We start from the raw sequence: 23,903 nt of genomic DNA, 5'->3' as shown, positions 1-23,903 counted from the left end.
CGCTGGTCACACGCGCGGGGGGGGTGCGTGACCGCGCGGGAGCGGGAGCGCGCCTCCGCGGGCGCGCGCTCGCTCCCCAGACCCTCCCAGGCTAGTGACGTTAATTAACGTCACTCTGCCTGGCAGGGGCTGACCGCCGCAGTAAATCTACTTGCGGCGGTCGGCAAGCAGTTAATAGAACTCTATTGAGCCCAGTGCCAATTATACAAATTCTAGGCTTCTAGGAACATTGTACTCCACTACCAAGGATATGAAAATTAAAGGTTTGCATCCAGAAATTTGTCTCTTTGAAAAATATCCAACAGATGTGAAATATTGTACCCTCATATCCAGAGCCCCTCCAACATGTCCTGGGACAAAATAAAACTATCTCTGGTATCTATATTACCATCTAAGTAAAGTTGTCAGTGCAATGTACACTGAGATGCTATGTGAGATCAAATAGACTCTTGACCACTGTTCTTAAATGTGGTACCTGGGTTTTTTTTTTCAGCATAAAGGTTTAATTAGCAAAGCGATTAGGCTTGAAGATGAGCATTCAGAAAAAGATATACCTCAAATCTTTAAATTTGAGTTGTTATAAACTGGGGTAATATGTTCACTTTTGATAGAGGAATATTTAAAATGCAGTGTCACATTTGGAAATATTTGAAGAGATCGCTATGCGAAAGACCATGAGCCAAGGACTAGACTGTAGATTCTTTATCAGTGGGCAGGGAGTTCTGCATTAAGGAAAACATTGCAATAATACACATTGACAGAAATTATGGAGCTACTAATATTATCCAGCAAAATACTAGTCGTGGCAACTAAAGTTTACTTAATGAAGCTTTAGAACTTTAGGCAAAACTTTTTTTTTTCATTTTGGATGGAGTAAGGGAGGGGTATAACCCTGGTCAGATTTGTTTTCGCAATCTGTGTCCCATTGTGGAGATTTCCCTTTGCTTCCTATCCCAAAGCCAAACAGGAAGGTATCTGCAAATTGAGAGAATTCCTTGGATGCAACCAGAACTAGTGTCTCTATTGGAAAATTTCCCCTCTATTATTTTTCTTGGGGCAACCCAAAATTTGGGATTTTCTTTTTTTTTCAACCCAAAATTTTTGGTTTTTCACTTTCAATGATGATGGTAAACAGGACAAAACGAGAGGGTGAATCTCCTTAACAGGGGCTTAGTCAGCAAAAAAACTGACAGGGGTCTAATCCCTTTGCACTCTATCCAAGATTAAAAAAAAAAAAAGTTTTGCCTTTAGTTATACGTTCTCCTGTAAACAACCCACATTTCTCACTTAGGGGGGTCTATTTACAAAAAACATGCTGTGTGAATGTCTCATGATTTGCACAGTTGTCACCAACAATCCTCATATTTTGTCTAATATATTTATTTCCTAAGATCAACAGCTCCATCTATTGCCCATAATACAGTATTGTCCACATTGAGATGCGCATCACCACATTCAAACCTCCAAGCAAGATTTCAGTCTGTTTAAAAGCTAGGACAAAAGTGATTGGCTTCAAAACCTATTTTTATTTTTTTATTTGCTGCTTGCTAACAATATTAGAGTGATTGTAAAGGCTTAAGTTTCTTTTTTACCTTAATGGATAGGGTAAAAACTTGTTTTGTCCAGCAAATCCCCCCCCCCATTTCCCCATTATGCTTACCTGAGCCCGATCTTGATCCAGCGATGTGCACAAGAGCAGTGGCTCTCTCAGCTCTGTCCTTCCTCATAGGCTCAGACACTGTAGGTGGAGCCATTGTCTTCTGCTGCTGTCAATCTCAGCCAGTGAGGAAAGCTAGGGGGAAGGGGCAAAGGCCCACTCCGTGTGTCTGTCTGTGTGTATAGATACACAGAGCTGGCTCAGTAGCGAGCCCGCACGAGTGCCCCCAGAGCAAGCGGTTAGTTATGGGGGCACTCAATGGTTGAATGAAACAAGATCACTGATGGGGGACCCAAAAAAAGGAGTATTGGGGCTGCTCTGTTCAAAACCATTGCACAAAGCAGGAAAGTATAACATGTTTGGTATTTAAAAAATATAGCTTTACAATCACTTTAACTTTGTTGTAGGTTAATATGCTATCCCACACAAAAAAAAAATATTATTAATGCCTTTTCCTATTCAAATTACTAAAGCAGGAAGCAACGTAAAGTGAAAGTAATCTGAAAGCAAAGTTCTAATTTTTACTCACGGGCCCACATTTTCCAGTGTACAGTTTTCTCCTATTACTAACAGAAAAGGAAACAGAAAAAAAAAGATACTAAAAATAAAAACAATAAAACCCCACAAAATACAAGGAACATTTACTTTCCCTGTGTTAAAGCAGAGCTCCATGCAAAAGGGGAATCTCCACTTGTCTGCCCCCTCCCCCTCTCCCCTGCCACATTTGGCACCTTTTGGGGGGAAGGGGGGAACGAGTACCTGGTTTTGAGCTGCTCCCACTTCTGTCTGAGTTCCACCCCTCTTCTCTTTCCCCCGCCTATTCACAGAGTTCATCGCTCTGCGCATGCGCAGCAAGCTGCAGCTGTGAAGCCGCATGTATTCACTGCTGGTTTCCCTTAGTGGAGATGGCGGTGGCAGCACCTAATAGCAGACTGAAAAATTGGTTCGGGTAAGGACACCACTGGATTCCTGGACAGGTAAGTGTCCTAATATTTAAAGTGAGCAACTACAGTATTTGTAGCAGCTGACTTTTTATCTTTTCTGAAGGAGCCTGGAGCCCCTTCTTAAGGGAAAGGAGCTACTCAATATGTTTGTCCTACCCAAATAAAAGATTTTTTTTTTTTTTCTTGCCACATGTATTGGACTTCAGAAGAAAAATTATTATTTCTGCATTATTTTGGTCAAATTTGGACATGCAGACTTCTATGCACAATCCAAATGGGCTGGAGATTTGAGGTCCATTTTTTTTTTTTACCTTATATAGTCACCTATACAGTCATACCCTATATTTTTGGCACAGAAGAACCCTTGAAATAAGGTTTGTTAATGCTTACCATAGTTACAGCTCTGGGTACATTTGTGTGATTGGGAAGAATGTTCCTTACATTTGTTCTTTGGGTTTCAGTGGCAACCTCTAGAGAAACCCTGGAGTTCCATGGAACCCTAGTTGGGGAAGGCCGCCTTATACAGTCACCTACTTATAGACTTATAAATGTAGAAGAGGGAATACATTTTTGTTGCTATAATGGTACCAGTCCATATATCTGATATGTGAAACCAATTTTAATGTGTGGGTAGGATATTTAAATTAATTAATTTTAAAAAATTTTAAAAACGTATTTTTGTCTAAAAACGTTTATTGAAAGTGTTTCGGTACAAAATATGCAATGCATAATAAAACATCCATACATCATATATATAGTTTTGTAATATAAATATGAAAATATAAATCCAAAAAAATAAAAAAATAAAGGTTCTCTTCTTCTTTTTAGAAAAACCAACAGTAATATCAGTAATAGCAAGATACTTAAGTATATCAATGTCAATAGGACTCAGAAATTAACAAACGGTATATTGAGGTAAAGATTAATGCTAACATATAGTATTAGGGATTGACTGGAGGTGCATCAATTTGTGAAGCTTTGTACGTGAGCCAAGGGTCCCACTTAAGGTCATATATGTGTTTGGTGTTAGAAATGGAGTGTTGTAAATACTCCATATGTCTTATTTCCTCAACTCTACTAAGAACCTGTGGTAAGGGGACAACATTTTTTTTCCAGTGTAGAGCGATTGTCCAGTGAGCAGCAACACAGATCGTGTGGACAAGTTGTTGGAACTGGGAGGGTGTATCATGTATGTTCTGGAAAAATATGCAGTGGAAGTGTGTCAGTTCAAGACTCTTACCGGCCATCTTGTCCACAATCTTGAACAGTTCAGACCATATTTGTCTGACCCTGCCACACTCCCAGAATATATGTAAGAGTGTTCCAAGGTCTGGACAACCACGAAAACATAGAGGGGAGGTGTCTGGAAAGAATATATTTAATTGGACCGGCGTGTAGTACCACCTGGTGAATAGCTTAACTGCCGTCTCTCTAATAGAAAGGGATCTGGTGCATTTGCGCAAGTTTGACCACATTTGATTCCATTCACCAACCGAGTACACCGCATCAAGGTCTGTCTCCCACTTCAGCATATATGATAATTTAACATCTAAGTGTTGAGAGTTAAGATCATTGTATATGATAGAGATGAGACCTCTGCCCCCAGGAGTTGTAGAGCAGATATGTTCAATGCCTGTTACTGGAGAACCGGAGGGCTTAGGGAGAGATGATTCAAAAAATTGTCTAATTCGTAGATTGTTTGATTTCTCAGAATTTGGCATGTTGTATGAATTGGAAAAATGGGTAAAAGGAAGAAATACTCCTCCATGATAGAAATCTGAAAGTTTAACAATATTTCTATCTATCCATTGTGAAAAATCTGAAGGGGAGACAAAAGCTTCCACAAATCTGGGGTCTCCTAGGAATGAGGCTCTCGGAGGAGGGTTTGAGATCAGAGATCCCTCCTTTTTAAACTTATTCCAAAGTTTTAATGAGTCTGAAACTATAGTATTTCGCGCAGCAATCCGACCCACCCAATTACCTGTGGACCACAGTATACTCGGGAGATGAAAGGGGGCTACTGACTGCTCCTCAAATCTAATCCAAGGGGCAGTAGGGGAATGGATACTCCATTGGGTTAGCTGGGACAATCTGCATGAGATATAATAGTACCACAGCTGCGGGAGGCCCAGGCCTCCCAACCTGTGAGATTGATAAAGTATGGCTTTATTATATCTAGGCCTCCTGCTGTTCCAGACAAATTTGTTTATAATTGATTGGATCTTAGAGATGTATCCCTTCGAAAGGGCAATTGGAAGAGATCTAAACAGGTAAAGGATTTTAGGGAGTATGGTCATTTTAATGGCGGTAATTTTCCCAAGGAAGGAAAGTGACTTCTTCCCACTGGGCAGGGGAACTAGATAGGGTTGCCCCCTCTCCCCCCTCTTATTTGCCCTTGCCTTAGAGCCCCTTTCGATCGCTATTTTACAAAACCCAAATATTCTGGGATACAACAAAGGTAATGAAACTTTTAAACTTAACTTATATGCAGATGACACCCTTCTATTTCTCTCGGACCCCTGCACATCGATCCCGAACTTACTACAATTACTAAACTCATTTGATGTCCTCTCAGGTCTTCATATTAACATATCTAAATCAATGGCCCTTCCGATCAATTTTACACAGTTGGAGGTGGAATCTCTGAGAAATCAGTTTCCATTTACGTGGCCCACGGACTCAATTATGTATTTAGGAATTCAACTAACTAGATCTTACGATTCTCTTTTTCAACATAACTTTTCCCCACTAGTTGACAAAATTCGAAACACCCTACAAACGTGGTCTTCATACTCCCTTTCCTTCCTTGGGAAAATTTAAATTTTTTTAAATGAATTATTATTAACTGCTAAAAAAGAAAAAAAAAATAGCTGCATGTCAGGACATAGGAGATATATTCAATTTGTGAATAGGTATGCTTTCTGGCAGTTCTTTATTAAACAATCAAGCTTACAAATAATGTGAGGCAAGTATAATAATTCCAGCATATAATAATTCCTGAAAACATTTTTTTGTATTAATTGTAGTTTCTATATTTATGTGGTACCCTGGGAAGCTACGAAGAATTTATAAAACTGGACAAGTCCTTCAAGACATATTGAGACGTGGGAATTTTTAGTGATGTCCTATGATGCTAAACCATTAATTCTACTTATTCATTCCACAAAAAGAAAATAAAAAAAAAAATACAAGCACAATAACCTCAAGGAGGTATATTGTACACAGCTGCACTTTATTTGCTGCCTGCACAACCAGAATATGAAAATATATATGTTTGATATAATACTTGCTAGCATTTCATGTAAATGAAATTAAAAGATTTTTTCTTTAATTAAAGTAGACTTATTCTGCCAAAATAGGTATTATTGTTTTCATTATTGCAGATTTGTTCCACTGTAAAGTATTCTTTTTTTATATTTTATGTTTTGAAAATAAGCGCTCCTGCATATTTGCATACCTTCTGGAGTGTTAATGTACTGCCAAAAGCATATTACTTACTTTATTATGTTGTAATGGCTGTCTAATGTACACTGTTTGTTTTTACTATATTGCAAGAATATTTTTTTTCTATCTTTTTCTTTCTGACTTTGGCTAAGTCTTATGGCAGAATTAAAATCATCTTATAGAGAGAATCTGTTACTGGGGGGGTCAAATTGCTGCACATGTAAACTGCAGGAACCAAGGAGTGCACATACACTCACACAGCCTCCCAAACCCTCCATCCACATCTGAATTTGGTACTTTATGATAGTGCCTAAACTTGCCTTGAAACAGCATGGTATTTGTCTATAACAGGAAGATGCAGGTAGCTGCTGTAGCTATGTGCATCTCTAGGTACCTGCACTGTAAATATACAGCAGCCCCCCCCCCCCCTCACCTTCAGACCTTTAATGGGACAGAGTACCTTTAGCTAAAAAGTGTGGCAATTTTATCCAACAGAAAAAAAGACTTGACATTTATTATTGCTCAAAAAATGTGCATTATGGTCTATAGTCTTTGACATCTCTCTTTGAGAATAGCGTGGAATGTGTGATGTTACTATTGATGTCTTGAATTACAAGGAATACTTTCCCATAGTTTAGTGAATGTGGTGAACACTGTATTTTCCCAAGGAAAACAAAAAACAAAAAAAAAAAACAGTATTATTTTATTGCACATGATTGGACTATGGAAGTCAGTGGAGCTTTACCTAATTTTTATTTTTTTTTCTCAATCATTTTTTATTAAGTTGAAAAATGTAACATAATGTGGAGATACACACATAAGTCTCAATCTTTTAGAATATCCAGTGATACAGAAAAAGAAGAGAAATGCAGTAGAATATTGAGTAATAATCAAAATCAATAGCATTCGCTAAACTACGGCTTTATAAAATTATCAGTCCTGTTTTTTTTCCAGGTCTTATTAACAGCTTCAACTCTGGAAGGTTTTACCCCCTCAATAACCAGGCTATTTTTTGAAATTCGGCACTGCGCTACTTTAACTAACAATTGTGTGGTCGTGCGACGCTGTACCCAAATACAATTAATGTCCTTTTTTTCTGACAAATAAAGCTTTTTTTTGGTGGTATTTGATCACTACTGCGGTTTTTAGATTTAGATTATAAACAAAAAAGAACGACAATTTTGAAAAAAAAAAATTTTTCTTACTTTCTGCTATAAAACAAAATTTTTTTATGCTTTCTGCTATAAAACATTCCCAATAAAAAATGTTTAAAAATTCAATTTTTTTTAAGTTTAGGTCAATTTGTGTTTCACTACATATTTTTGGTAAACAAAATCTCAAAAAGCGTATATAAATTGGTTTGCGCAAAAGTTATAGCGTTTACAAACTACGGGATAGATTTTTGGACTTTTTATTTCTTTTTTTGTTTTTATTAGTAATGTCGGGGATCAGCGATTTTTAGCGGGACTGCGATATTGTGGCCGACAGATCGGAGACCCCTAACTGACATTTTTGACACTTTTTGAGGACCAATGACATAAACTCAGTAATCTGTGCTAAATATTATGCACTGTTACTGTGTAAATGAAACTGGCAGGGAAGGGGTTAATTACTGGGGGTGATCAAGGAGTTAAATATATGCCTAAAGTGCTTGCTAACTGTGGGGGGGTTCTGTGAAAGGTACACAGAAATTGTTTTTTTCAGGTTAACTGACACACATGATTTCTGTGTACCTGTCTGACAGAAGAGCCGCCTGCTTTGTTTACATAGGCAGGCGGCTCTTCTGTCAGTTTCCCCAAAGATCGCGAGAGACTGGCGGCAATCGTGCATGCTCCTTCTGTGGTCTGGCTCCCGCTGGGTCTAATCACTGCTGAGACCACATGCACATAATCACGTAGATCTACTAGATTATGCGCAGCCGAGCTGCCCTGTCGCAATAAATCTGCGTGGGGTGGTCAGTAAGTGGTTAAAGCTAGACATGTGAGGGAGTTAATAGCCAGTAAGTGTTCAAAGTATAGTTCCATTAAACTAAATTTTTTACATCTATAGGTATTTTTATAGTTACGAAACACTAGAGTGTGGGCGGTTAACAACACGTGAGAGATAATAGATCTATAGGAGTAGGGAAACTTCTCCATGCCAATGTGGAGTATTACTAGACCAAGATCGGGATAGGTTTTAAACCCTGTGATTGTGGGGATTAATTGAAATACCTGATCCAGAGACTTTTCAAACTCGGGCACCCCCAAAAAGTATGTAGAAGGCATATGCCTAACTCCTGTCACACTTAACAACCGCTTTGCCAGCCTATACTAACAAATGGGAAAAGGATCTTAAGAAAACCCTAGATTCTTCTGATTGGGTGCATATCTGGCAGGCCACTAAATCTGCTTTGCCCAACATTGTAGTTTGTTTGGGCAGATCTGAACGGATGCCCCATGCATCTCTATGGGGCAGCGGATGTCAGCTGAGACATGTTCGCTGACATCCGATCCGATCCTGTCCGTCAAATGCGGACGGATGGAAACCCTATTTTCCATCCATCTGGTGGATCAAAACGGATGGGATCAGATGAGAACAGACAGACGTTCTCATCTGATTCCCCCATAGAGGACAGCGGGGACCTGACAGCTCTGTCTCCGCACACACTTCAGAAAGCAACCACTGCCTGAGTGGAAGGATAATTGCTCGGTATGGAAGCAATGGTCTCTTTGCTAAGATCTGACAAATTCACTTGTGAGTCAGGGCTAAAGTTCTCCAATCAAAAGCAAGTATAAACTTTAGGGACGTGGCTACCACGCAGCTGCATGGACAAGTAGTTCTACCGCTTCGCATCCGACCCGGCTTCTTCAACAAATTGCGATGTTCCAGACCGGGCCTTCGGACACTTCTTCCGCTTCAGACAACCCGCATACCTCCAAGGATGATGAGGAAGTGTAAGGACCCGGTTCATCCACAAAAGTTGCAGAATTTCTTCCGTCCGACTGGCTGAGGCCTAACTCAAGATGGCGCCGGCGGCCGCTCGCCTGCCTCATCCGGTGGGTCACCCGCATCCACGCCGAGCCTGCAGTCCCTTAAAGCACCTGGTGCGCATGGGCAGCCTGCCTCTCCTACAGCCTCCACTCCCATCCTACGCAGCCCTGTCAAGTCCAAGCCTAGGCTTGCTGAGGAGACACAGCATGATAAGGTGAGCTGTGCTTCTGACTCTATATAGGATACCAGGGAACTGCCCGATACCATTAACTCCTTCCCAGCCAGTGATCAGCCTGTTTCTGAATCCAAGCTCAAAGATATGCTTATTTCTCTGCACAGTTCTTTACATGATGATCTATTGGAGTGTATGAGGGACTTTAAAAAGGATGTGCATGAGCTGTCAGGCAGAGTAGATCACATGGAAAACAAGATGGAGGAGTTTGCCTCATCACATAACACACTGAATGATGCTCATAATGATCAAGCAGAGGAAGTAACGTGGCTTAGGGACAAGTTGGCAGATTTAGAGGACAGAAACAATGTTAAGTTGCGAGGAATCCCTGAGTCTGTTCAACCTTCCCAACTTGCACAGTATGCAAAGGAGCTTATGCAGGCTTTTTAGGTCAGTCCTCTGACTCTATCCAACGCCTGCCAAAATCTCAACATCTTCCTGACAATATTCCCAGGGATGTGCTGATGCAGGTTCACTTTTATCATGTGAAAGAGCAATTTATTATTGCGTTTCAGAAAAATCAACAACCTCCTGAACAGTATGAAGCACTGCAGGTCTTTGCGGATCTCTCACAACATACTATGCAGAAGAGGAAGTCGCTCCTACCCATCACCAAGGCGTTGTGCAATCACAATATTATCTACAAATGGGGGTATCCAACTAAGCTAACTATCACCCACGAGGGACGCAGCTCCACAATCTCCTCACTTGATGGGGGCCTAGCCCTACTTTGCTCTTGGGATATTCTCCTGTCTACAGGCCCCAGCAATTCCTCCTCTGCGTCTCAGTCCCATGTGCAAAATGACTAGCACACGGTGTCGCATAAGAAGAAATCTAAGAGGAACAAACCTGAAGCGACCCAATCATAAAAAGCTACGTACAATAAATACCATGAAGCCTTTGGTCAGTATATGCCACAAGCTTTCCCCCGCTGAGTTCTGTGCAGTTTCACTGCCATCAGATTCCAATTGGAATCCCTTTTTTTACTGCTCTGTTCATGATGTTCAGTTTTGTTTTTGTTTCTGCTCTTTTTTTCTTTGTCCCCTTTTATGTGTCACACGCACGCACCAGAATGAACGTTGCATCCTGTCTTTGCACTACCTGGACACGCCGCACAAGGAGAATTTTCCGCTTGCCTGAGACATGCCCTGAGATCTGCACAGTATTAATTCCACCCTGGATTTGAAGTATTATCATCACACCCACCTATTTTGCCATGGTACTGACTGTTACTTCATTTAATGTCAATGACTTGAACCATCCGGCCAAACGGGCGAGTGTTTGGAGAGAGGTAAAGAGGCTCAAAAGTGATGTTTTATGCATACAGGAAACTCATTTTTTAGTGGACAATCCTCCCATTTTTCGTCACAAATCCTATCCCCACATTTACTCCTATCACCACATTTACTCAGCTACCTCTAAATGCAAAGGTGTTTTAATAGCGTTTAAAGACACTATTGCTGTGAAGCTTCATGATACATACTCTAATTCCGATGGTCGCTTCTTGATTCTAGTTGCTGAGCTCAATAACATGCTCTACACCATTGCTTGCTTATACGTCCCTAAAACCCATCAGATATGTTTTCTTAAGAAGTTCTTCCACAAGCTTGACTCGGTAAAGCGAGGAGCGGTAATAATATGTGGGCACTTTAACCTGACGGTAGACCAATCCTTAGACTCCACCTCCTCGACCACCAGGCATTACCCAGATTTGCAGTCCTTGCTTCACCTGGAGGAACTTTATGATGTCTGGCGGTGTCAGCACTCCAATGAGCGGGATTTTTCTTTTTTTCTCTGCTAGACATGGCTCTTATTCCCTCCTAGATATGATTTGAGTGACAGGTCCACACTTCAGGCGGTGTCCTCCTCCGCCATCCATGAGAATACATGGTCAGATCATGCTCCAGTCTCTATTGAGATGGCGGAGGAGAATGCTCCTGGCTTGGCGTAAGTCTGGTGAGCTAATGACTCCATTCTGAACACCCTATCCCACTCGGCCGCCATAGGAACTGCTTTGAAATCATTTTTTGAGATGAATTTGGGTTCTGTTCCGGATCCTACCACCATATGGTGCACCCATAAGGTGTTTATTAGAGGCATTATCCTTCAAGTCTGTGAAAGGGTAAAGAGGCAGAGGATGCTAAAGCTGGACTCCCTCCTGTGGGATATTAAATCCCTAGAGGAACAAAACAAACAGGTACAAAACTCGCTGCTGGCGCATAGGCTCCTTTAATTGAGGGCAGATCTTAGACTGATGTTGATTTCTCAATATGATAAGCATGCCACCCATCTTAAAATGCACCACTATGCCTCGGGCAATAAAGCGGGGAGACTACTGGCTCGTAAACTTAAAGGAACTAGAGCCAAGGCGAGAATACTCTATTTGATTGATCATGTCACTAAGAACAAAATCCTCCATCCTCAAGGTATAGCAGACTCCTTTGCTAGGTATTACTCCTCTCTTTATAACCTTAGTGACAACACCTCCACCCCCCAACCTACAGAGGAGTCCATCGCTAAATTCCTTGAGCAGCTTAACCTCCCCAGGTTCACCCCTTCTCAGTTATCCTCTCTTAATGCACCATTTACCCTTCAGGAAATTCAGACAGCCATTAGATCCCTTCCCTCAAGGAAATCCCCTGGCCCTGATGGACTCACCAATGATTATTTTAAATTATTTTCTGAGACTCTTGCGTCCTCTTTGTGCTCTGTTTACTCGGCTGCAGTTTCTTCTGCCTCGTTCCCCTCAGAAAGGTTAAAAGCTTATGTGATCACTATACCCAAACCCGGTAAGGACCCAGATACTCCCTCAAACTTTCATCCTATATCACTACTAAATACTGACGTGAAGGTATATGCAAAACTTTTGGCCTCACGACTCCTGCCTATCCTTCCGACCTTGGTAAAATCTGGCCAGACGGGCTTTACTTCGGGTAGGCTGGTGTCTGATGCCACTAGAAGAGTCATTAATGTCATGCAATATGTTACTTCCCGTCGAATGCCTTCTCTGCTCCTCTCTTTGGATAAGGAGAAGGCATTCGACAGGGTGCATTGGGGATACATGGCCTCCACCCTCCACAAGTTTGGTTTTTCAGGCCCTATATTATCTGCAATATTTTCCCTATATTCCTCCCCTTGTGCACAAGTGTACACCTCTAACTCTCTATCTTCCCAATTCTTAATTAGCAAAGGGACCCGATGTAATTCTTTTTCTGACCGAACCATCTACCTCCCTGCCCCATTAGCACACCATAGTTACTGACTTCAGCCACATATCCTACTATAAGTAAACGTTACTAAGTCACTTATTCTGGAATTGGGAATCTCTCCTGCCCTACGCACTTCACTCAGTACATATTTCCCCTACGCCTGGACTGATGCAGCCATTCCCTACTTGGTTATCCTCATTCCTGCCCAGCTTTCCCAATTGGGGGACTTCAACTACTCTAAACTGATAGACAAATTGTCTGCTGAGTCGGTGAGTTTGGCAAAGTCAGAGCTTACATGGACGGGTAGGCTAGCCGCCTACAAGATGCTTCTGTTGCCCCAAATACTATATCTCTTTAGGACTCTTCCAGTGCCCCTCAAGAATATTCACCTCAAAGCCCTGCAGTACTCCCTTCAATGCTTTCTTTGGCAAAGTAAATGCCCTAGAAGTGCAAAAGCCCTTTTGATAAAGCATAAATCTGCAGGTGGAATGGGACTAGTTGATATCCTTGACTACTACCGTGCCTTGAGGTTAGCCCAACTTAGAAATTGGTTGTCCCCATCAGATAAAATGTGGTGCCCCATTGAGGCTGCACTCAACCCTGTTTCTGATCTACAGCTGCTTCCTATGTTGGACAACTAGAAACCTTTTGACCTTTCTTCTCTTCCAGGGGCCACCCAGGCTTCTTTGATGGCCTGGAGGGGCCTCCGTGACCTGATTTCCTCCTCTGCCGACTTAGTTGAAATATCCGTTCCTATCCGAGCCTTGACCCACTGCATACCAAATTTATCGCTCTCCACTTGGACAGCGCTGGGTGTGACTTGGGTCTCGGACCTATACCATAGGGAATGGCTTCTAGATTTCCAGTCCCTTAGGGATAGATTCAACATTCCCTCTGGAAACTTCTATAAGTTCCTACGAATCTCCCATTTTCTTAACTCCCTGAAATCCCATCGGATATATTTCACAAACTCTGTGTGGGATTTCTTTACTAACCCTAACAGTAAGCTGAAAGGTATTTCCCTTTTTTACAACCTTTTACAAGACAAATTAACGTTTATTAAGTGTTCTCCTTTCCTAAAATGGGAATCAGATTTAGATTGATCGTTTATGGCCAAGGAGTGGACAGCAGCCCTGAAATCCATCCATACAGCCTCCAAATTGGCTGCACACTGGGAGCTCTCCCAAAAAAAAAAAAAAACACCGCGCTGGTACCATACCCCTTATAAACTATTGTTATTTTACCCACAGCACTCCCCTCTATGTTGGAGGGAGTGTGGTGAAGTGGGTAATATTATGCATGTGTTTTGGTCATGTAAAGGTTTAACCAGCTTTTGGCGCAGTATATTCCGCTTCATTTCCAGCCTAACAGGGATGTTGACTCTGCCTAACCCAAGTATGGCCATCTTAAACATAGGTATACACATTTTTCCCCCTGAATATCGTGTAATAGTCACCCATGTCCTGTTAGCAGCTAGATCCCTGATTGCACGGGGCTAGAGGTTCACTAGAACCCCTAACCTGTCCAAGGTTTTGGACATTGTCCGCACCCATTACCTATATAAATCTATGTTGGCCACAAGCGGAGGTCGTAGACAAAAATTTGAATCTCAGTGGCGTGCCTGGAACATGGTAACTTTACCCAGTGTTTGAAATGCTCTTTGTTAATCCTGTTTGTGCGCTGGACACATATCACTATATGTATCTACTACCCTGGTGCTCATCTTTCCTTCCCCTTCCCCCCTCTCTACCCTCTCTTCTTATGTATCCTCTTTTATCGCTAGTTATTTTCTCATATCCCTCTCTTGCTGGCTCATTCTACCCCAGTGTTTAGACCGTGCAGTGCGCTCTAGTACATACTTTTCGTATATATGCCTTACTCATTGCTTTGGCACTAGTATTTCCCTACTCTTTGATATACGGTATGTTGGAAATGGCTTTTATTTTGTTACTATTTGGTATATTGGTGTTTGTATCCCACTTGTCATGCCGAGACTGTTTGTTTCTTGTACTACTGTTTTGTACATTTGTAAACCTTGAAATTTTCAATAAAAACGAATATGAAAAAAAAAAAAAAAAGCAAGTATAAACTTTGTTGATTGAATTGTTCCACCTCTAACTCAACAGGATGTGTGTCAGAGCTCTGCAGACAGGCTGCTGTTTCCAAGAGTCCTTCTCTGCAGCATACTGGCAAGAAACTTTCTTTGCTTACAGTTTGTTTTCCTGAGAAAACAAACTTTGCTCACCTTTTTATGATGTACCTGGAATATATTTAGTTAATTTAAATGCAATCAATTGTGGTTGGTATGCAATTAGTTGAGGTTATACTACACCATTTTATGTTCACTGTAATTGTTTGCTCCTGTGAACAATATAAGCATTCTAGTGAGTTCCCTCTTTTTATTTGTTGTACATTGCCCTTAACTTACCCTAGTCTCTAGTTATAGCAAAAGTATACTTATTAACCCAGTCCTGATTTACTCAATTTCTGTCACTGTTCACATTTATTAGTATTTGTTCATTTATGTTTACCACTATGTTTAAGCTAAATACAAATATTTATAATAGAAAACTTATTAAAAAAAAATCAAGGATTCACTTAGATCAGGGATTAGCCACACATTTTAACCGGTTGCCGACCGCCGCACGACTATATACTGCGGCGGTCAGCCCCGGCCAGGCAGAGTGACGTATCGGTACGTCACTCGCCTGTCACTGACTTGCGAGCCTATAGCGAGCGGGCGCGCGCCCGCCGAGGCGCGCGCCCGCCGCGGCTCATTCACAGGCAAGTCAGTGCGTGTGACCGGCGGACTCGATGTCCGCCGGCCACACTACGATCGCTCCTGTGAAGGGAGAAAGACAGAGCAGCTTGTGTAAACAAGCTGCCTGTCAGTTCTCCCTGTGTAAAAGTAAAGATCTGACCGTTCTACTATGTAGAACGGTTGATCTTTGCTTTTACACCAATAGCAATGTCCCTACACAGTAGAAAGCACGCCCCTAGGACACACTTAACCCCTCCCTGTCCAATAAAGTTAACCCCTTCCCTGCCAGTGTCATTTTTGCAGTAACAGTGCATATGTATAGCACTGATTACTGCAGTAATGTCACTGGTAACCCCAAAAGTGTCAAAAATGTCAGTCAAGGGTCCGATCTGTCCGCCGCAATGTCGCAGTACCGAAAAAAAAATCGCAGATCGCCGCCATTACGCGTTAAAAAAAAAAACACCAAAAATGACAAAAATCTTTCTCTTTGTTAGTAAACGCGATAACTTTTGCGCAAACCAATCAAAATACGCTTTTTGCGATTTTTTTTACCAAACATAGGTAGCATAAAACAAATTGGCCGAAAAATGTTAAAAAATTTTGATTTTTACTTTTTTTTTTGGGGAATTTCATATAAAAAAATGTGAAAAATATTGTTATTTTTGCAAAATTTACGCTCTTTTTTTGTTTATAGCGCGTGATCAAAAAATCGCACAGGTGATCAAATACCACCAAAAGAAAGCTCTGTTTGTGGGAAAAAAAGGACGTCAAATTCGTTTAGGTACAGCGTCGCACGACCGCGCAATTGTCCGTTAAAGTCACGCAGTAAAAAATCGCAAAAAAACCCCTGGTCCTTTAGCAGCCAAATCCTCCGGGGCTTAAGTGGTTAATTAAATTACCAAAGGCTAGTATCTTGATCAGCTTGTAATATAAAAAAAAGAATATACCTATCTCTACACTGACATTTTCCAAGTTAATATTTGCTGAACGCATGTACAAGGCTATTCAGAGACACACTGGGAAGTGACAACTAGCTTGGAGTACAGGTGACCGTCAGGGTAAACCCGCTGTGGGCAGTCAAACGTAGTCAGTGTGAGAGGTAGGGTCACTCACAGTGCAATGGAGCAACAAGTGGAAATGGAGCATCAAGTTCTGCTTCAATACGGGGAAGGAGACACATGAAATGTTGGTACAAGTGTATGGGATGGAAGCCGGGAGCAGAAAATGTGCTTACCACTGGTTCAAATTCTGTCTCAAAGGGGAGGAAATGACTGAGAATGAGCCACAATCGGACATGATCGAGTGAGTGCGACAAATGCTGGCACAAGATTGGCGACTGACTCTATGATCGATAGCAGGGGAATTAGGCATTAGCAAAAACACTGTGTGCACCATTGTCCGCAAAGGTTTGGGTAAGCAGAAGATCTGTTCATGGTTTGTGCCACAAAAGATGACAGATGAACAGAAAGCAAAACAGATGGAAATTTCATTACCATGTGCAACCAGGATCCATACTTTCTATGAACCATCATCACAGGGGATGAGGCCAGTGCACCAATTCTTGGCTTAGCATGGCATACCTGTTCTTTATCCTCCACCGTACGCCCCTGGTCTGGCGCCTGCAGACTTCTTTCTATTTCCCAGCCTGAAGAGCGCCATGAAATGCGCACGTTTTGCCCACATCCTAGAATGTGTGACAGCAGTTCTGCAATTGATTCCTAAAGAGGCCTTTGCTGACAGTTTTCAGAAGCTTTAGAAACATTGCCAAAAGTGTGTTGTGAAGGATCGTGATTATTTTGTAGGCCAATAAAAGAGAATTTGTTTGTATCTTCTGTTTTGTTTGTTTTCTGATACAATTCACAGAACTTTTTAGACGCACCTTGTAGTCAGGAATCATGACACTAGCCTCCAATCATTCAGGAAGTGTAAATACGTGGATGATCTCTTAAGAGGTTAAATTAGGGACCCTACATGTTGGCTCACCTGTGATTTCTCAGCAGTGGGAGCGTAGTTTTTCAAAATCATTTTTTGTGTCTTCATATTCATTTTTGCAGTAAAGGGCATAACATATAGTACTGCTCATGACATCTGCTGCCTGACTGATACCCGTCAAGAGGTTTTCTAAAATAGGATGTAATAATGTATTGAGACTATAGCTATGAGCAATAGAGACAGGATGCTTTCAGTAAAAAGTAACTGAACTGATGCAACATTGGGAAAACAAGTGAATGAATGATAAGATAGTAGCACAATGTTGCAAACTGTATATAGAAGAGAAAATGTTATGAAAAAAATCACCATCCGCTTACCAGGAGAAATTCCACTGTCAGACGACAATCATTTAGGTATCTAGATGCAAGAATGCAAATCTTTTCAACATCGTAGCTGATAGACATGTTTGCCTGACAAACAAATTACTCACTGAATTTATCACCAAATCTGCCCAGCAACAGTTGCAAGCAACCATTTTGGTCCTTTTCTAAAATATATTTGACCCAAGTTAAAAAAATAAAAATAAATCCTCAGTTTAGATGAATTTACATTTTGTAGAACTGAGCTTAAATCTGGGAATACTCAATAAAACATTATGTCTCTTGTTTATCGGGCGACTTTGCAGGGCTTGTACTGGAGCATGCTGTTCAAAAAACAATCTTCTTGTTCTAGTTTCTATCAGTCATTCACTTTAAAGCATCCCTACCATTAAAGCCTAGTACACATGGTTAGATTATTGAACAAATGATCATCCATTTTTTTTTTTCTGCATGCTAGACTCCAGATCAAAAATTAAGAGGTTATTAAAGTACAAAGATTCTCATACGACAGGATAAAAATTTGGAAATGATGTTGTATGTTGTAGTGTATTTGCATTGTATTTTTGAATAAATTTGTTCTATTTAAACAAAAATCATACAATCTGGTATCGTACGAGAAAGATTTTTGTGTTTGTCCCTTCAGAAAAATTCGAATGCATTCAGATTTTCCTATGATCGATTAGAAAGCGGTATTTTTTGTACGATTTTCTGATCGTGCGTATGGGCCTTAAAAGTAAATACGTACATTTCTCTCCTGCTCCCTGCATTGCGGAATATGTTCTGATCAAGAAAGTAATGAATACAGCAGAGGACCAGGTGGTCAACACTACCGGAAGTGTCAGTTTTTGAACAGCCTTCAGGCAGTGAAATGTCTTAATCAGAGCATCATTTAGTGATGTGCACAGCAGGAAAGGTAAGTATTTATAATTTTTACAATTAGTACCGCTGTTAGGATTTTCAAACAAAAAAACCCCTGCGCACACCTACAGTATCTCACAAAAGTGAGTACACCCCTCACATTTTTGTAAATATTTTATTATATCTTTTCATGTCACAACACTGAAGAAATTACACTTTGCTACAATGTAAAGTAGTGAGTGTACAGCTTGTATAAAAGTGTAAATTTGCAGTCCCCTTCAAAATAACTCAACACACAGCCATTAATGTCTAAACTGCTGGCAACAAAAGGGAGTACACCCCTAAGTGAAAATGTCCAAATTGGGCCAAAAGTTTTAATATTTTGTGTGGCAACCATTATATTCCAGCACTGCTTTAACACTCTTGGGCATGTAGTTCACCAGAGCTTCACAGGTTGCCACTGGAGTCCTCTTCCACTCCTCCATGATGTCATCATGGAGCTGGTGGATGTTAGAGACCTTGAGCTCCTCCACCATGCGTTTGAAGATGCCCCATGCTTGGCCAGTCCATCCCCTTTACCCTCAGCTTCTTAAGCAAGTCAGTGGTCATCTTAGAGGTGTGTTTGGTGTCGTTATCATGTTGGAATACTGCCCTGCGGCCCAGGATCATGCTCTGCTTCAGTGTGTCACAGTACATGTTGGCATTCATGGTTCCCTCAACTATAGCTTCCCAGTGCTGGCAGCATTCATGCAGCCCCAGACCATGGCACTCCCACCACCATGCTTGACTGTAGGCAAGACACACTTGTCTTTGTACTCCTCACCTGCACATGCTTGACATCATCTGAACCAAATAACTTTATCTTGGTCTCATCAGACCACAGGACATGGTTCCAATAATCCATGTCCTTAGTCTGCTTGTCTTCAGAAAACTGTTTGCAGGCTTTCTTGTGGATCATCTCTAGAAGAGGCTTCCTTCTGGGACGATAGCCCTACAGACCAATTTGATGCAGTCTGCGGCGTATGGTCTGAGCACTGACAGGCTGACCCTCCACCCCTTCAACCTCTGCAGCAATGCGTCTATTTCCCAAAGACAACCTCTGGATATGACGTTGAGCACGTGCACTCAACTTCTTTAGTCGACCATGGTGAGGCCTGTTCTTAGCGGAAACTGTCCTGTTAAACTGCTGCACGGTCTTGGTCACCATGCTGCAGCTCAGTTTCAGGGTCTTGGCAATCTTCCTATAGCCTAGGCCAGTGATGGCGAACCTTTTTGAACCCGAGTGCCCAAACTTTATTACAAAACCAACTTATTTTTATCAAAGTGCCAACACTGCAATTAAACTGCAAACACCCAGCCACCCAGGTGATGATCGCACACTCTAAGAGGGTATGCAGTCAAATACAGCACTCTCAGGCTGTCCCTCCTCTTATTTTCTCAGGGCATACTGGGGCTGTAGTTTTTCTTTAATTGATTAAAATGGAGTCATAGTCTTCCGGGATTATATGTCCTATGGTCCACATGTCCTGGCTCCTCATTAGTCCGTGGCTTCAGCCAGTGGGGAGGTAGGAGGAATCAAAGTGGGCGGCGATCCCTGCAAGCGTTGCTCTGTCCCTGTCCTTGTCCTGCGTTGTTTGACAGAAGGGGGGCAAGCTAGGTAAATACACTGACAGCCCGTGCTCGCTTCTCCCCTTGTCACAGTGTGGCCAGTGGCAGTGGCTCTCACGTGCCAACAGAGAGGGCCCTGCGTGCCAGATTTGGCATGCGTGCCATGGGTTCGCCATCACTGGCCTAGGCCATCATTATGTAGAGTAACAATTCTTTTTTTTCAGATCCTCAGAGAGTTCTTTGCCATGATGTGCCATGTTGAACTTCCAGTGACCAGTATGAGAGAGTGAGAGTGATAACACCAAACTTAACACACCTGCTCCCCATTCACACCTGAGACCTTGTAACACTAATGAGTCACATTACATCGCAGAGGGAAAATGGCTAATTGGGCCCAGATTGGACATTCACACTTAGGGGTGTACTTACGTTTGTTGCTAGCAGTTAAGACATTATTGTCTGTGTGTTCAGTTATTTTGAATACTCTACATGCCCTACATTACGTGCATGCGTACGTATACACACATCCAATGCGAGATTGGTTGAACTTATTTAGTTATAATTATTATTTTTAACTATGTTTATTTTTATTTATATTAATTTCCATATGTTTTTTTACTCATGTATATGCATCCCTTGGAAAAAGAATAAGGTGCGCTTGATATGAAGCGTGTACTAACTAAAGTACACTCTAAAGATGTGTAAAAATCCACAAAAATAAACACAAATAAATAACCAGATGTGACATGTACAATGACATAAATAAAACGTCTCTTGTGAAAAAGGGAGAGTGGCAAATGCAAGACTCCCAAATAAAGTCCCAAAAACTGGTGCAGATAAATATTCTTAGTGTTGAAGTGCTCATAAACCAAGGCGCAGATGCTGAATACACAGATCTCTCATATCACCAAAATATGAAGGAGGAAGAGGTATCCTTACCAACTGACAGTTTGAGCATGCATGAAAGATGTCATGAACCCATGGGATACAGTAAGGAATCTTCAGACCAAAATCCTTCACCCAGTGCAAGAAATGTAAATGGATTCTTACCAGATGTCACATGAACAATCGCTTGGATGAAGGGTTTCCACTCATGTAGGTGTGATTCCTTTAATAAATTCCTTATCAAGAAGATAATGCACTATTGCCTGCTTATATTTTCTTGTCATATGGGGAGCTATCCTGCGGGCACCTTTGGAAGGCTATTCTAAGGAAGAGGTCCCTATGCTCAATATAAAGAGGCAGGATCGTTTAAGGAACACCAATTCCTGGACAACGGGGGATTCTAGGCGCCCATCTGGTAAGAGTCCATTTACATTTCTTGCACTGGGTGAAGGATTTTGGTCTGAAGATTCCTTACTGTATCCCATGGGTTCATGACATCTTTCATGCATGCTCAAACTGTCAGTTGGTAAGGATACCTCTTCCTCCTTCATATTTTGGTGATATGAGAGATCTGTGTATTCAGCATCTGCTTCTTGGTTTATGAGCTAAGAATACTAAGAATATTTATCTGCACCAGTTTTTGGGACTTTATTTGGGAGTCTTGCATTTGCCACTCTCCCTTTTTCACAAGAGACTTTTTATTTATGTCATTGTACATGTCACATCTGGTTATTTATTTGTGTTTATTTTTGTGGATTTTTACACATCTTTAGAGTGTACTTTAGTTAGTACACGCTTCATATCAAGCGCACCTTATTCTTTTTCCATTTCATATCACTCCACCCAGGTTGGAGTTTCGGTAGCAGCTGATAACCCCATCTTTTTTGTTTGCGCACCTTTTTCACAATTTATATGCATCCCTTGCATATCTATTTATGCCTTGTCTTGATTCCTTTATGGTCCATATCACCTATATTTGGAATTGTTTTTATATACACATATATACATACACGTACGATATGTGCATATTAGTTTTATTTTGCCCCCCTCTGTATCTGCAGACATCTCCTATGCCTCATTCTAGCTTTTTTTCAATGTGTACATGGTCTTTATTTAGACTTATACTGAGGTCCATAGGTCTGCATGATCCTACCTACATTTATGTTGTTGTGCATATGTTTGTTTAATCCTTTAGTTTATATCCAAGCTGCCCCCATATGCACCCTTAGTTGTTTCTTCTCTATTGCCATTAACAGCATTTAAAATGCCTCTGGCTCCACTTGTCCCATATCTATTCCCGCCTTTAGCATTTAATTGCCGTCTTAAGGACTATTACATGCCCCCTGCAGCTGCCTTTATCAGACCTTCCTTTTCCCTATGGCTTGGACACTTGAAAAAGGAGTGCGCATGCCCCGCCGGGGTTTATCGCAGACTCTGAAATGCGTTGTGAAGCCATTTCCGCCATCTTGCCCTTCCCTCAGTCCTGACGTCAGACGCCATCCAGTCTCCGCCTCACGGTCTCCCGTTCGCCTGGAAACACACAGCCAGTCGGCATGACTGTCTGCTCCTAAGGCTCCTCTGGACCCCGCGGACTACCGCCACTCCATCCCGGAGCTGCTGACAAACCAGGACACATGCAATATTCTGTACTGTGATGTAAGTCACTATTTTTTTATCTCTGCAATAAATGTTACCTTGCACTCAGAGGCACTCTTCCTTCACTTTACTTGTTATCCAGAGTTGACTTCACTCTTCTTGAGAGCCGGCCCTGAGCTGCTACAATCCACCCCAGGTACTGGTCTGGACCCCGCCTACGGACTTCCTCACAGTTCCTTTAAGACTTTCATCATTTCCCATATACCAAGTGATATGCACATGGACTAATAATCCCCCCTGTGCATCCTATCCCTTTGGCCACCTGTATTTGCACAACCATTATTGCTGCCATATCATTTGCTTATCCTCAAGCGCCTATACACCATTGCCAGTTATTTTGAGAGGAAAGCAAATTTCCACTGTTATACAATCTGTGCACTCACTACTTTATATTTTAGCAAAGTGTAATTTCTTCAGTGTTGTCACATGGAAAGATATCATAAAATATTTACAGAAATGTGAGGGGTGGTCTTACTTTTGTGAGATACTGTATATGAAAAAACACATACTGTAAACTAATGAAGTGCTGCCGCTAAAATCCAAGAGAGCCCCACTCTCTCCCAAATGTCAGAAAATTACAATCAATAATGATTCAGTGCAGCGCAGCACAGCAGAAGGAGGGATATATTTTCTCCTTTACGCAGGACGTTTCCTACCTGTGTAAAAATTGTATGCGGCTATATTCTGTGCATCTTGGCTATCTTTTGCAAGTGCCAGGAAGCTGAAAAGCATATGAGGTCTTTGATTTGGGAAAATGCTAAATTGTGTCAGCAAATGCTCATACAGCTTTGACTTATGCTGAAGTCCAGGGAAACCTCCCTGCAGAGTGCTATTAATTTCAGCTGACCAAATGGTGGAGTAATCCTGATTGGTGACGTGTCTGGTGTCTGGAGGATCCTGTTTAAAGGGATTTAAAAACCGTTTATGACTAGTGTTGAGCGAACACGGACTGTATTATTCGTGTTCGTACCGAATAATTGGATTTTTTGTACCCGAACACGGACATGGACACTTTACTGTATGTTCGGGTAAAAATCCGTGTTCGGTCGTTTTATTTCCGGGTTTTGCATGCTTTGGCGCTCTTTTCATGGCGGGCTTTCAACAGCCAATCAACAATCGTTTAACTGGTGTGCCTTAAGCCATCCCAGCCATGCCTGCAAATGTCTCAGTAGCTGTGATTGGCCGTCTGAAGCATGTGACCAAGTCTTTATAAGTTCGAGGCAGCCGCAGCGGCGTCATTATGCTGCTTAGATTCAGGGACAGAGCACACATCAACGTGCTGGCTGCTGATTAGGGAAAGATAGGCAGGAAAAAACCATTTGTGTCCGGATAGAATTGAGGGACAGGTCGGAGTGTTTAGGCAG

Source organism: Pelophylax lessonae, assembly GCF_965119305.1.
Source record: "Pelophylax lessonae genome assembly, chromosome: 2".
Taxonomy (NCBI): Eukaryota; Metazoa; Chordata; class Amphibia; order Anura; family Ranidae; genus Pelophylax; species Pelophylax lessonae.
The sequence above is the reverse complement of the archived record's forward strand: the minus strand, read 5'-3'. Positions refer to the sequence as shown.